Source organism: Peromyscus maniculatus, chromosome 22 (assembly GCF_049852395.1).
Source record: "Peromyscus maniculatus bairdii isolate BWxNUB_F1_BW_parent chromosome 22, HU_Pman_BW_mat_3.1, whole genome shotgun sequence".
Lineage (NCBI taxonomy): Eukaryota > Metazoa > Chordata > Mammalia > Rodentia > Cricetidae > Peromyscus > Peromyscus maniculatus.
The window spans coordinates 33,890,723-33,903,798 of record NC_134873.1 but is presented as its reverse complement, the minus strand read 5'-3'; the positions used below and the strand labels follow the sequence as shown (position 1 = coordinate 33,903,798).

Here is a 13,076-nt window from a genome sequence, read left to right as displayed (position 1 = left end):
GTTCTCTTGAGGTCTGAAGGATGGAACCGAATCTTGTCTGTGCAGCATCCCCCACGCAGCAAGGAAAGTTCAGGAAAAAAGAACATCACTAATGCCTGGAGGTACCTGCTAGTCACCTGAGCCCAAACCAGTGCCCCTGCCCTTGTGTGATCGGCTCTCTGTGTTGCCCAGGAAGCCAAGAGGCTGGGATAATATTCATTCAAATAAAACCCCTTTTGGCCCAAATGGCACACCATGAGGAAACCTTGCCATGTGTAGACTGGGACCTCACATGACTCTAACTCAACTTTGTGGACCAGTCTTCAAGTGGCAAGTTTGGCTTTGAGCCTGACCTGTCCCCCATTTGGGTGTTGACAGCCCAGCTAGTAACTAACACTTGAGGAAATTAGTGACGGGTGTAGACTTCAGGAGCACAGGGTCACAGGGCTCCAAAATCCTGATCTCTCTCCTATTGAACCATGGACAGCATGGAGCACGTTAGTGAGCCTTCATAGGCTCTCATTCCAAAGTCACGCCTTCAATCATGGCCTTTGCTTTTTCAGTGTTGTGTAAATAATCACCGCACCGATGCTCTTTTGTGTCTGCTTTATGAAAGTTCTGTAAGTGAGATCGCTCAGTGGGGAAAGGCAACTGTTGCCAAGCTTGGACCCAAGTTCAATCCTTGGCATCCTTGTGGTAGGGGAGAACGAACTCCTGCAAATTATACACACACACACACACACACACACACACACACACACACACACACACGTCGACCAATCAATAAATGTAATGAAACTTTCAAGCTAGACCTCACCACTGTAGCCAAGGCTAGCAGTGTAACATAACACCTGGGAATAGTGAATCCATCAGAGGAATGAGAACTGACTATGGTTCTTACCTAGTGACTAACAGGGAAGATCAATGACAAGGCCCTGGGCTCTGGCTCTCTCTGGGCTTCATTGCATTGTCAAAGACTATAAGAATTGCCACACTCATGAAACCAGGGCAAAAAAAATGATATAGAAAACAGTCTGCATGGCCAGTGTGTGATGAAATATAATGTTAAGCTTTTACTTGGTGCTGAAAGATATTATCCTTTTAGTCAATATTTGGTAGCAGATAATGACGTGAAATAAAAAAGCTGCTTCCTTTCTCTTGTGGCTGTTGGGAGACTTGGTGCAGATGCTCCATCCTCAGTCACAGTGAATTTGTGAACTGGAATTTTTAGCGCATGCATTTTTCTTTAGTTCTTACAGTATTTTTGTTTTTCTTATACATTTAGATTTTTGAAGTCAGTATTTTATACATATAATACATTTTTGGAAGAAGATAAAGTGTATTCTGCAAATACTTTTTCACTTGTGGAAACAGAAAATACATGCTATTGGTCATTTGCATCTTATAATATTGCCAGAATAGGAAAATAATACAAATAAAGTAAAGATCTAGGTGTGTGTGTTCATAAACACAAGCACACAAGTGTACCCATGCAGAATCACGTGCTTATGAATTTGACAGCAGACTTGCCAAAAGCGAAGACAGCAAACACATAAAACCTTTGTGTGCAGGGTTTCCAGCCTCCCCAGTACAAGGACTCCTGTAGCTAGAGTTTTCCCACCTTGCCCACAGTCAGGACAAACTTTGTCACCCGCCAGTCCCACAGCCACTCAGACTCAACCAAGTAAACACAGAGACTTATATTGCTTACAAACTGTATGGCAGTGGCAGGCTTCTTGCTAACTGTTCTTATAGCTTAAATTAATCCATTTTTATAAATCTATACCTTGCCACATGGCTGGTGGCTTACCGGTGTCTTCACATGCTGCTGGTCATGGCGGCAGCTGGCAGTGTCTCCCTCTCAGCCTTCCGCTTCCCAGTATTCTTTTCTCTCCTTGTCCCACCTATTTCCTGCCTGGCCACTGGCCAATCAGTGTTTTATTTATTGACCAATCAGAGCAACAGATTTGACATACAGACCATCCCACAGTAGACTCCTGTCATGGCTAACTCTAAACCATCAGTAATAAAGCTATGGCTTACACAACTCCACAAGGACACCTCTCACAGTTCCCTGCTGAACTGACGTGCAAAGCAGGATCAAAAGGCAGGAAAGAAGTGAAGTCAGCCCAGGTCCATTCTTAAAGGTCCAGACTCCTGAGAAGAAATAAAGAATGATGACCAAGCTCTCACATCCTTATGAAACCAGACTTCTTATATGCTATGGATTCATCCGTTTATTCAACATGCTTTGTTTACAGTCACAACAGGCACTTGTTATTAGGTTTTCAAGCAATGGATTCCTTAGACTCATGGAATGGGAGTCAGAGATGTTGAAGGGAGATAATGACGATGACCCAGGTGAGAGCTGGGCATAGGAAGCCAGTGGGGCAGCCGACCACTCCCAATATGGATGGGATGATCAGGGAAATTAATGGAGATTGTGACTCAGGAAAGAGGACTTCAGAGGGCAAAGGTAGCCAAGAGAAGGGCCGCCCAATTGATTCATAAATACACAGCTTAGTTGGCAAAGTGCTTGCCTAGCATGTGCAAGGCCCTGGGTTCAATCCCTGGTACCCCATAAAACAGTTCTGGTGTCACATATTGGTAAGCCCAGCACTCAGGAAGCTGTGGGTTGAGGCAAGAAGATCAGGGGCTCAAAATCATCAATTAGGGCCAGGCTAGGGTACCTGAGACATGATTTCAAAACAAACAAACAAAGAAAAACGTGTTTAAAGAATATTGAAACACTTGAAAATAGTCTGAGTTTATATTCACTATAAAATGATTAGAGTTTTCTGTCCAAAGAACATTTTTCTTTTTAATGTTTTGTGGAATGCATAATTGATTTTTTTGACATGATCACGATTTTGTTTACAAATGTGTTTCCCACCATAGAAATCAATACAATTGCAATTCAGAAGGTTTCTGAAAAGCCAACAATAATTCTGCTTTAGTGTTTATTACAGAACTTTGTAATAACAAAACAATTACAACGTCAAAATGCTCATCAATAGAGGAATGGTAAAAATCCATGGGGTTTGAAATGATATGTAATAAAAAAGATCACTATAAAGTATATTGATGTGGAATGTTTTTAAAGTCATAGTTTTGAGAACAGCCATGAAGAAAGAATGGCCTGGGGCTGGAAAGATGGTTCAGTGCTGAAGAGCTTGATGTAGAAGCATGAAGAACTGAGTTGGGACCCCTAGCATCCATGTAAAAGCCACATTGGTGGAGTGATTCTGTAACCCTAAGGCTGGTGCATAGAGACAGGTAGATCTTGGTAGCTAATTGGTCAACCAGCCTATACAAAATGGCAAGATCCAGGGCAAAATGGAGATGTCAACCTCTGGCCTTCACACATGCCTTCAAGAATGAGTGTAACCTCAGGCACACTTATAACACACACACACACACACACACACACACACACACACACACACAAAGAGAGAGAGAGAAGAGAGAGACTAATGCTATTATAAATGCATAAAATAGAGAAATAACTCACCTCTAGGATGTTTGTATATTTGAAAGAGAGATGATGTCACCTTGTTATGCTTAAAATCCTCATCACGATGTATGTATTTACTATGGTGTTCATTGCATACTTTCTAATAATGTATCAGTCAGAAGAATGAGGGTGTGGGGAGTCTTACACTTCTGACACTGTGACAGAAACCAGGTAAATGATTCATATGTTTTCCCTGTCTTTTATTTGTGAAAGAGACACATATATGGATATAATCATAGTGCACACAGAGATTTTCTCATTTCCTTCAGCCCACATTTAAATTATTGTTGCCTGGTTACTATAACTAAGGATAAATTAAAGTATATATCATGGAGAAACAGTGTAGTGGTACACAAGCACCGGGACTTGTGTTTGATGCACAAAACCCACACAAATATAAACTCGACACAGTTGTACTTGCTGTATAATTACAGCCTTTGGGAGGCAAAGACAGATGGATCCTTGGGGCTCACAGACCAGTTAGCTCAGTGTGCTAAGGTCAGTGAGAAACCCTATCTCAAAAAGCAAGGTGAGTGGCTCCCAAGGAACTACCTGAGGTTGACCTCTGGCCTCCACATGCACATATTGCACACACACACATTTGCATATGTACCTGCAAAACCTTGTACCTCCAGGAACACCATACTTGCATGCACACACATGTAATTTGTATAATGGCTTTCTTTGAAAATACTTTGTGTGCACTTTGAATTTATTATTGACTATGGACATCTTTGTGCATGATTTGATCCCAAAACTAAAACTCAAAGAATTGCACACACATGGTAGTTTTCTTGTTTATTTTATAGCTTTTTGTTTTTCTTCAAGAGTCATAGATTATTGACCAGCCACATTCTAGCAAAAAAGACACAAAATTGAGGACGAGCCAGAGGCAGTCAGTGTCCACTCCACATCTGCTGACTGCCTCTGCAAGTAGCCACAGGACACTTGAGGACTTGCCCAGCGTAACTGGTGTCCAATGGCTGTGAAATAAATTAAACTGAAGACAAACAGGAGACATGTGAGTGAGCTCCAGCTAAAAAGTAACAGGCAATGGGTGCCCCAGCAGCCCAGGGAGCAGCTGACCAGGAATCTGGTATTTTGTTGATGGCAGCTCTGCTCCCATAGGCACCTTTGGGTGGACAAACAGGCTCAGTAATTGGAGACGTGCATCTGGCCTTGGTTCTAATGTGCCCAGGTGTGAAGGTCTTAGCTCATCCAGGACCAGTCACAGACAGCGTGTGCATCTGAACATCCAGAGAGGCTGCCCATAAGCACAGCTTGAGTGTAGTTGCTGCATCAGAATGCGTCCATGCATCTGTCTCCTTTTTAAAGATTTAATTTATCATTTTATTTTATGCATATGTGTAGAGGCCTGAGTGTTTGTACACCGTATATGTGGAGATGCCTTCAGAGACCAGAAGAAAGCACCGATCTCCTGGAGTTGGAGTTATTGGTGGTCATGAGGCACTTGGTGTGACTGCTGGAAACTGATCCCAAACCTTCTGCAAGAGCAACATGTACTCTTCTCTTGACAGGGAGATGTCACCCCAGCCATCGATGTATGATGTATTTTATTCTCCACTGGTCAGAGGCTCCATAGCTCACCACTTGTTTTACTTTGAAATAACTCAAGAGTTGTAGGAGGTGCTGTCCAGTGCTGACAGCAGGATGTGGTACATCTCCAGTATCTCCAGTCTCTGTGTGGGGTCCATTCCCTCACACACAAGCTCAGCAGTAACATGCAGAACTCTGCGCCACCAGGAACTCCTTCAGAGTCACCCATGCTAATCCCGATCCCCACCCCTGCACGGTCTCTAACCCTAGGCCCCAGGAAAGGCTTATCTTTTTTTCTATCCGTAAACATTGTCATCTTAATAATACTTAATGAATAGAATCCTAGCCTGTATGTTTGTGATGGGCAGTGCCAGTTGTCAACTTGAATTTAGAATCTGGGCACATCTGTGAGTAGATTATTGAGATAGGTTAACTGAGAAGGGAACACTCAGCCTGAATGTGAACACTCCCACTCCATGGGCCAGGAACTCAGAATGAATATAATGAGCAAGCAAGTTAAGCACCAGCATGCATGTCTCTCTGCTTCCTGACTACACATGCCATGTGACCAGCTACATTGTGTTGCTGCTACTATGTGGCCATGATTCACTGAACCATGTGAGTGAAAACAAACACTTCCTGACTCCAACCAGGTACTTGGTCACCACAACAGAAGTAACGGGTGCAGTGACTGAGGGTTTGTTAACGGCATCCACAGAACCCTTGAGATCCACCAAAGTCAGTCCATGTGTGTAACTCTCTTGTTATCGATGTGTACGTATACCCATTGTGTAGTGTGGTGCTGTGGAACAATCCTCTTCTACACTATGAATATGTATTATTCTCATTTGCTAGGGAAAAAAAGCTGATTTGCCAATAGCTGGGCAAGGAAAAGATTGAGTGCGAGAGCCAGACTAGGAGAATTCTGGGAAGAGGAAGAGTGGAGTCAGGAGTTCCCAGCAAACTCAGAGAAGCAAGATGAGAATGCTGTACTGAGAAAAGGTACCACGCCACATAGCTAAACAGATAATAATTATGGGTTATTGAAGTGTCAACTAGTTAGTAAGTCTGAGCTATCAACCAAGCATTTATAACTCATATCCCTGCCTCCAGAGTGTTGAAATCACGGGTCAGCTGCCATTTGTGTCAGCCTTTACGTTGGCCCGGGGATCTGCATTCTGATACCCTCTATCATCTCCCCAGCCTGTTCTTAGAACCCCTCAGTAGTCATTTGAACTTACACTCTCACTGGGGTGCTTTCTGATGAAATCTCCCCAGGTGGCTTTATGCTTTCTCCCAGCCCGCATGCTGTCAGCTCTGGGTTTCTCCCTCCATTCTGTCCTATCATCCTGAGTAATGGTTTCTTAAGCAAAACAGCAAGACTGTCTCCAGCCTCAGCTCTCATTTCAGGAAGGCAGAAGATGAAAGTGGATTTTCTTTTTATTTTTAAAGAGGTGGCACTCATTCCAGGAAAGCAAACTTTCACAGAAATCCCCAGCTGACTTATGCCTTCATCGTCTCAGTCATAATAGTGTCAGCCAGCTGCCCGGACAGATTTTATGAGTGCCGTTTTGTCTTCTTTTGTCTAACCCACGACTGCCCTGGGGGAAAAGCCATCCGTGTTAAGCAAAAGAAGGGGAGAATGATTTGAGTTAGAGACCGAGTGACATTCATTGCTACACCAGGTTAGACCTGCTTGATGTCTGTCATAGTTAATAATGACTGTCAATTTGACAGGATCTAGACTCACCCAGAAAGCAAGTCTTGGGGAATGCCCGTGAGGGAGGACTTAGATTAGGTTGACTGAGATGGAAGAACCCTCTTGACCGTGTGCAGCACCATTCCATGTTGTGGGTCCCGAACTGAACAAAAACAAGAAAGTATGATGAGTGTCGGCATGTGCTGCTCTCTACTTCCCCAAGTCACTGATGCCCTGAATTCCCCACCCCACAGATGGTGCCATCAAACTGGGCACCAAAATAATCCTTCCTTAAGCAGGTTGTTGTCATATGTCCAGCCATACAAGACAAGTAACTACAGCATCTGTGGACGACCATGACTGCAGCCCTTACAACACTAGTTGCCAATGTCTGATCCTCAATGTATATTGGGACTCTCCTTTGGGACATCAGGGCCCATGAAGCTCTATGTTTTGTTTTGTTTTTTCCCTTGGATGGACTTGTTGACATGTTTCACTTGTTCTGGGAGTTTACCCTGCTGTCTACATCACCTTTCTATGTCACCCTTCAAAACAAATGTCATAATTTACATCTGTAGCTTGATGCTACATTTTGGGTCCAGGAACCTTCCCTGTGGTTTCAATGTGGATACCATCCCCATGGGTAACTCAATGTCTCTGAGATTGCTTGGGCATGCTTACAAGCACAGTAGATGAGGAGTTCTGATTTTAATCACAGGCTCAGCACACAAGGGTCTCTCTTTTGCATACGCTGTACTGTGGAAACACCTTCTCATGGCAGCTTATGTGTGTAAAGTCAGTCTCAAATCAGACGGAGAGAGCTCACCACCAGCCTGTGCTCCACTTGGACCACTGAGTGTTCCATGGTTGTGGCCAATAACCTATCTGCATTAAAAATGCCTCCTTTTGTCAGTGTGTGGCTTTTGTGAGCTTTTTTTTTAATAGGAGGGAGGAAAAGTTTCTCAACTTAGCATAGCGAAGCCCATTTTCTAAAGGGCCTATAAATAATCTTGAATTCCTGGTGCTGCCTCAAAATGCGGCTCTTCTGAGCTGCAATGTCCGCTCTTTCTCTGAAACTGGAGTCGTCATTCAAAAATAGTTTCACTCAATTTAACTGCCTATTGAGCCCTCTAAATTACAGATATTAAGCCCTTGGTTTCAAAACAAACTTAATGAACAGTTCTGACAATCTATAAGCAAGGCCACTGGAAATTCATGGGCCAGATGGAATCACAGATTACACCATTTTCCTACTGGGCTGCAATTTTCGGCACCTGGATCGACATTCCAGGGATACATATTATGTCTGCTGCAGTAATTCCTGATAACCGAATTTGTGCTTTAGAAAGCTCAGTGCCAGCAGAGAAATGCCTTTTAACTCCACTGGCAATGCCTTGAAATGTCAGGGCAGAACTCAACCTGACCATGGTGGTGACAAGGTACTCTCTTCTCACGAGCTTAATTAGATGTGTTTCGATGTGTGTGTGTCACTGAGGACTTTCCAAGAGGAAATTCTTTGAGAGAAGCAGCAGAAATAGGTCATTAGGTAGGGGCAGCCACCCTAATGGCATGGAAAGTTCTGGATCTTTCAGAGGTATGAGATAAGGAAGAGGAGGTTGTGTCAAATGATAAGGAAAAAAGGAGAGAGTGTTAAGGTCTCCATTATTCCTAGGAGTTAATCTGTAACTCACTTTAAATATTCCACTATCTGCTTTATGGATGAGGGATGCTGGATGACATCCTTACCACAGCCTTCAGTGTGGTGGCAACAGAAAGCAAGACACAGGGAATTGAGGAGTAGGGGGAGGGGAATTGGTTCCCTCATTCAATATACCCCACCAGACCCAAACCCTGGCCAGGAGTGCATCTCCATGGCTGTTTTCACCACAGGCTTGCTCTCTTTCTTCCCCCACATTTGTATTTGTTGTGTCATTATGTACATACTTTCCCCATCTGTCTTCCTGAGAGCAGAGGAAAAGGTTACTCTACTTGTAGAAGTTCAGCAGATTCGCCTCCATGTCCCTTGTGCCCCAAACAAACAAACAAACAAAAAAAAAAACCTTGAAATGTTTTGGTTGACAGACTACACACTCCAATTTCCCTGGGCAAATTGAGTGATTTCCTCCTATGATAATCAGAAAGCAACTGACAGGTGGGTTTTTATTTAAAGGCAAGGAGTCACCAGGCAAGAAGGCAAAACTCAGCTTCAGGTACTGAGATATGGGAAAGACAAGACTCGCCTGGGTTGTCAGCAGGACTGAGCCTTTGTGAACTTGCAGATGCTGTCTCAGCCTCTTGCTTTTTGCTCCCTCATCACAGATATCAGGAAGGCTTACTACAAAGGGACCCAGAGGGGCTTTCTTCTGGAGTTCCAGGGACAAAACCACCTTTGATGTGAAGCAAAGAAAATCCCATCAGCTTTACACATCCTGCCCAGAACTCTAGGAAATACTGCGGCCAAATGGCTATGTGTTAGAGGATAGGAGGTCCCTGGGGAGTTCATAGTCTAGCTACTTGGCTTTGCAGACATGCAGGGAAACTCCAGATAGGCAAAATAAGTCACCTCTGGGATGCTGCTTGTCACCACAGGTTAGTGTCATGTTGTGTGGCCCCAGCTCTTAGCAACCCTAAAACACTGAGCACTTACTAATAGATGACTCATGGGGGTTTGCTTTTATATTTCAAGGGTCTGGTGGGAATCAGATGATTATATCCAGTAAGCCCCCAAATAGCGAAAAAGAAAACCAATCTGTTTTGCAAGGAGAAGGTATTTCTTTACTTTGAGCTGAAATCTGGTGACATAATATATTGTTAATTCATTACTGGATGAGGGTCTGGTAGGTACGGATATATAATTCTCACCATCATCAGGCTAAGTTGCCTCAGTATCTGTGGGAGACTTGTTCTGGGACCTCTATGGAACCCCAAATCTGTAGGTGCTCATGTACGCAAGAAGATTCAGTATGTGCACGGAAGCTGTATGCATCCTTTCATGTATGGTTCACAATCTCTACATGACTTCCAATACCTAATATGCTGTGAATCCTATGGAAAAGTCCTGCTGCTGGGCTGTTTACGGATCAAGGGGGAAAAAAAAAAACTATACTTATTCAATATATAACCTTTCTTCTTCTCCTCCTCCTCCTCCTCCTCCTCCTTCTCCTTCATCCTTGTCCTCTTTTTCTTATCTCCTTTATCACAGCTGGTTGAATCCTTGGGCACAGAACTAAAGGTCACAGTGACCAATTGCACACATAGACTCTTGTCATCTCCAGCAATAACAAACAGCAGATCACTCTTTCTTACCTCAGATTTAAACTTTGGCAACAACGGCACTGATCGTCATGCCACCTTAACCCCAGCCTCAAGCTGTTCATTGCAGCTTTTCCAGTAAGACACATCACAGAAGATGCAAGGAGGCAGGCTGCATACAGGACACTGGTCATCTAAAGGGATCTTCCCCTGCTCTCCCCTCTCCAGCTCAGGGTTGTCTTTTTTCTTTACCTTCAAGGAGGTTGTGCATAGAGAGGTTATCCCTTCGAGTCAGCTGTACCTGCAACAGAGATTCTTGTCTTAAGGAACCAGTAGATCTGCTCACAGGCTAATCAGGCAGTGGCTTCCTCAGGAGCACGGGGAGACTAGGATGCATGCTTTAGCATTCGAATGCGGCTTTAGGGGCTCATTTAAAAATATAATTCAGGCCATAGAGGAAGCCTTTAAAAATGATGGGCAGCTGTCTCTTTGCTCTCCTTGAAGTAGAGGACAAAGTGGCCTCCAAGACAAATGAAATCCACGGGATGGTTCAGCATCCTCCCTGTTCCCTGGCTCGCTGATTCATTTGAAAAGGGTGTTATTTAAAGTGAACTTTTACATCTATTTTTATTAGTTGTTATTGTAACATCACCCCAAACCAGACTCAGAAGTGTCGTTTCAGACTCTACCTTCTTTTATGAACTTTTTATTCCCTCTTTAATTCATCCATCATTTATTTAGAACCTGCTGTTCACAGATCATGCCATGAAGATTTCAGTGGCAAACATGGAAATAGTGCAGGCTAGCCCATTGGAACACACTTTGCTTTTTTAAAATCTCACAGCGCTGTCCAGGGGATTGGTCCTGGGAGATCATTTCTCATCTAAATGCTCCCGTTTTCCACTTGAGCTTATGATGGGGTGAGAAAGGACAAAGCAGCCATTGTTCTCTCTAGCTTCCCCCAGTGATCTTTTATCAGGCTCTGAATTCCAAATCGGTTTCCCTTTTTCCTGATTCTCCTATTTTTATGTCAGTAATGAGGAGTCCAAATGCCCAGCAAAGTGCTGATGGGTGCAGCGCTTGCTCTGTCTGGAGACGAGCTCGGAAGATTTATGGTTTGGGGAGGTTTTTGTGATACTCAAGTGGAGAAGCTGGCTCAGAGCACTTAGTCTGGGGAGATGAGAGGATTGCCAGGGCCTTTCTCTTACAGCAGGATTCCCGCTGACCTAAGGGAAAACATTCTGGAGGCAGTGGCTGCTGACCTGAGTGTTTGAGGGTATCACAGCACCCCTCGGACCCATTACTTCTGTCTTTGATGAGATGCTCTTTCTGAAAGACTCACAGAGAGTGACATCTTTAGGGCAATCCCCTGGACAAACCTGACTGGGCACAGTGTTTCTCAGAATCCACACATACCCTTCACACCATTAGGAACAAACAGAATATAAGAATTCATATTGAGTGTGTTTTCTCCTCCGCCTTACTGTTTTAAATCTAGGGAACCTTCCTGGATGGTGAATCAGCAAGCTGAACAGACCAGTGATTCCAATTCTTAACAAAATCCTGTTTCAAACTATGAAAGGCACTAGAAAACGGTATATCATTAATGTAAAAATATACAAATAAATTAAAACTTAGGACCAGCTTTACTATGCAACTCACTGTGAAGTGGGCACTTGTAAAGGGACAGTCCACTGTGGTTCAAGGTCGGGGGAAACAGTGAGGCCAGGGAGATGCTTCAGTCAGTAAAGTATTTGCCTCACAAGCTTGAGAATATGAGTTAGATCTCCCAGAACCTGTAAAAAAAAAAAAGCCAGAAGGAGCAGCATGCATCCTAGGGCAGGGAAGTGGAGACAACCAAACCCCGAAGCTACTTAAACCAGTGAGCTCTGGGTTCAGGATAAGATTTGGTCTCAAGAAACATGGTAGAGAACAATTGAGGTCAATTCCCAATGTCAACCTTTCCTCCATGCTCATGTGAAGGACCAAGAGTTAGAACCCAAGATGAGGAAAGGGGCCAGGCTGAGTTACAGTTCTACTGCTGTGAGGGGACATGACCACAGCAACAATTATAAAAGAAAGTGTTTGATTAGGGACTTGATCAAGACTCCTAGATGGAAACACATGTGCACAGGTGCTCACGTTCACACATACACCACACAGTAAAGTGTGGAAAGACCAATATTGATAGTCAGAGTCAGAGTCTGTAATTCCCAGTACCCCATTCTCTGACCTCTGCTAAGTTCAAACCCACTCATGGCCTGAGGTGTCGTCTCTGTTCTCAGAACAATCCACGGACCTCTCAACACTTACTTGGATCATAGGAAAAGCTGCTGTCGCTGTCTACCAAGTCCATGCGGGTCTTCAGCCCCACCCTCCCTGGAATTTGCCTCCTGCACTTTGAATGTGTACATGTGTCTCTCTGTAGACAGGGCGTGACACCTTTATATACATTCTGTGCTCTGTTGAGGAACAACAGAGTACTGAGTCTTTTCAGATGAGCATGCAGGGACTTCGTAGACAGTTGGGCGCACTGGCTGGGGAGGTTTCCTTTTGAACACACCTGAGGATAAAGCCACTGGGCATACAGTCTGTATTTCTCCTGGAAATTTTTGTTTGCATGGATCAAAGAATCTGAGAATTTAGAGATTGCATACTCTACCCTGACCTTTATGTCAATGTACACACATATATATGATCTATAGCTGATATATCATACATATTATATATACTATATATTTAATACATCATATATATTGCATATATATCATAAAAGAGTTCAAAATATGATCTGTTTTAGGTATTGTTTTTGCAGAAGAAAGAGAAGTGTGGTTGACACTGTAGCTCTAAGCTAGGACTGATGTGGAGTCCAGGGTTACCAGGGACATGAGCAGAAAGAAGGGCCGTTAGTTCTGAAACTTCAAAGGCAGGCGGCTCTCCACCACAGCACCTCCTAGACAAGAAACAAAGTTCCTCAACCTGAGCAGGGATAGAAAGGCCTATCTCTCACTACACCTGGCCCAGGCAGAGCAGTGATGCAGAATGAGGGAGCCAGAAGCCAGTCAACAATAGGAC

The 13,076-nt window shown here is 43.8% G+C and overlaps 2 long non-coding RNA genes across 2 annotated transcripts; both read right to left on the bottom strand.

Moving 5' to 3' along the window:
• Positions 1–1,977: 1,977 nt before the first annotated feature.
• Positions 1,978–8,397, bottom strand: LOC143270215 (uncharacterized). Its single transcript, XR_013047245.1, has 3 exons — positions 6,801–8,397; positions 3,491–3,648; positions 1,978–2,136 (listed from the first exon to the last, which is right to left on the bottom strand). It is a non-coding gene; the product is annotated as an uncharacterized LOC143270215 (long non-coding RNA).
• A 1,505-nt stretch (positions 8,398–9,902) lies between these two features.
• On the bottom strand, positions 9,903–13,030 carry LOC121825139 (uncharacterized). The gene is made up of 4 exons (XR_013047049.1): positions 12,881–13,030; positions 11,664–11,797; positions 10,056–10,302; positions 9,903–9,975 (listed from the first exon to the last, which is right to left on the bottom strand). It is a non-coding gene; the product is annotated as an uncharacterized LOC121825139 (long non-coding RNA).
• Between the last annotated feature and the right edge of the window lie 46 nt (positions 13,031–13,076).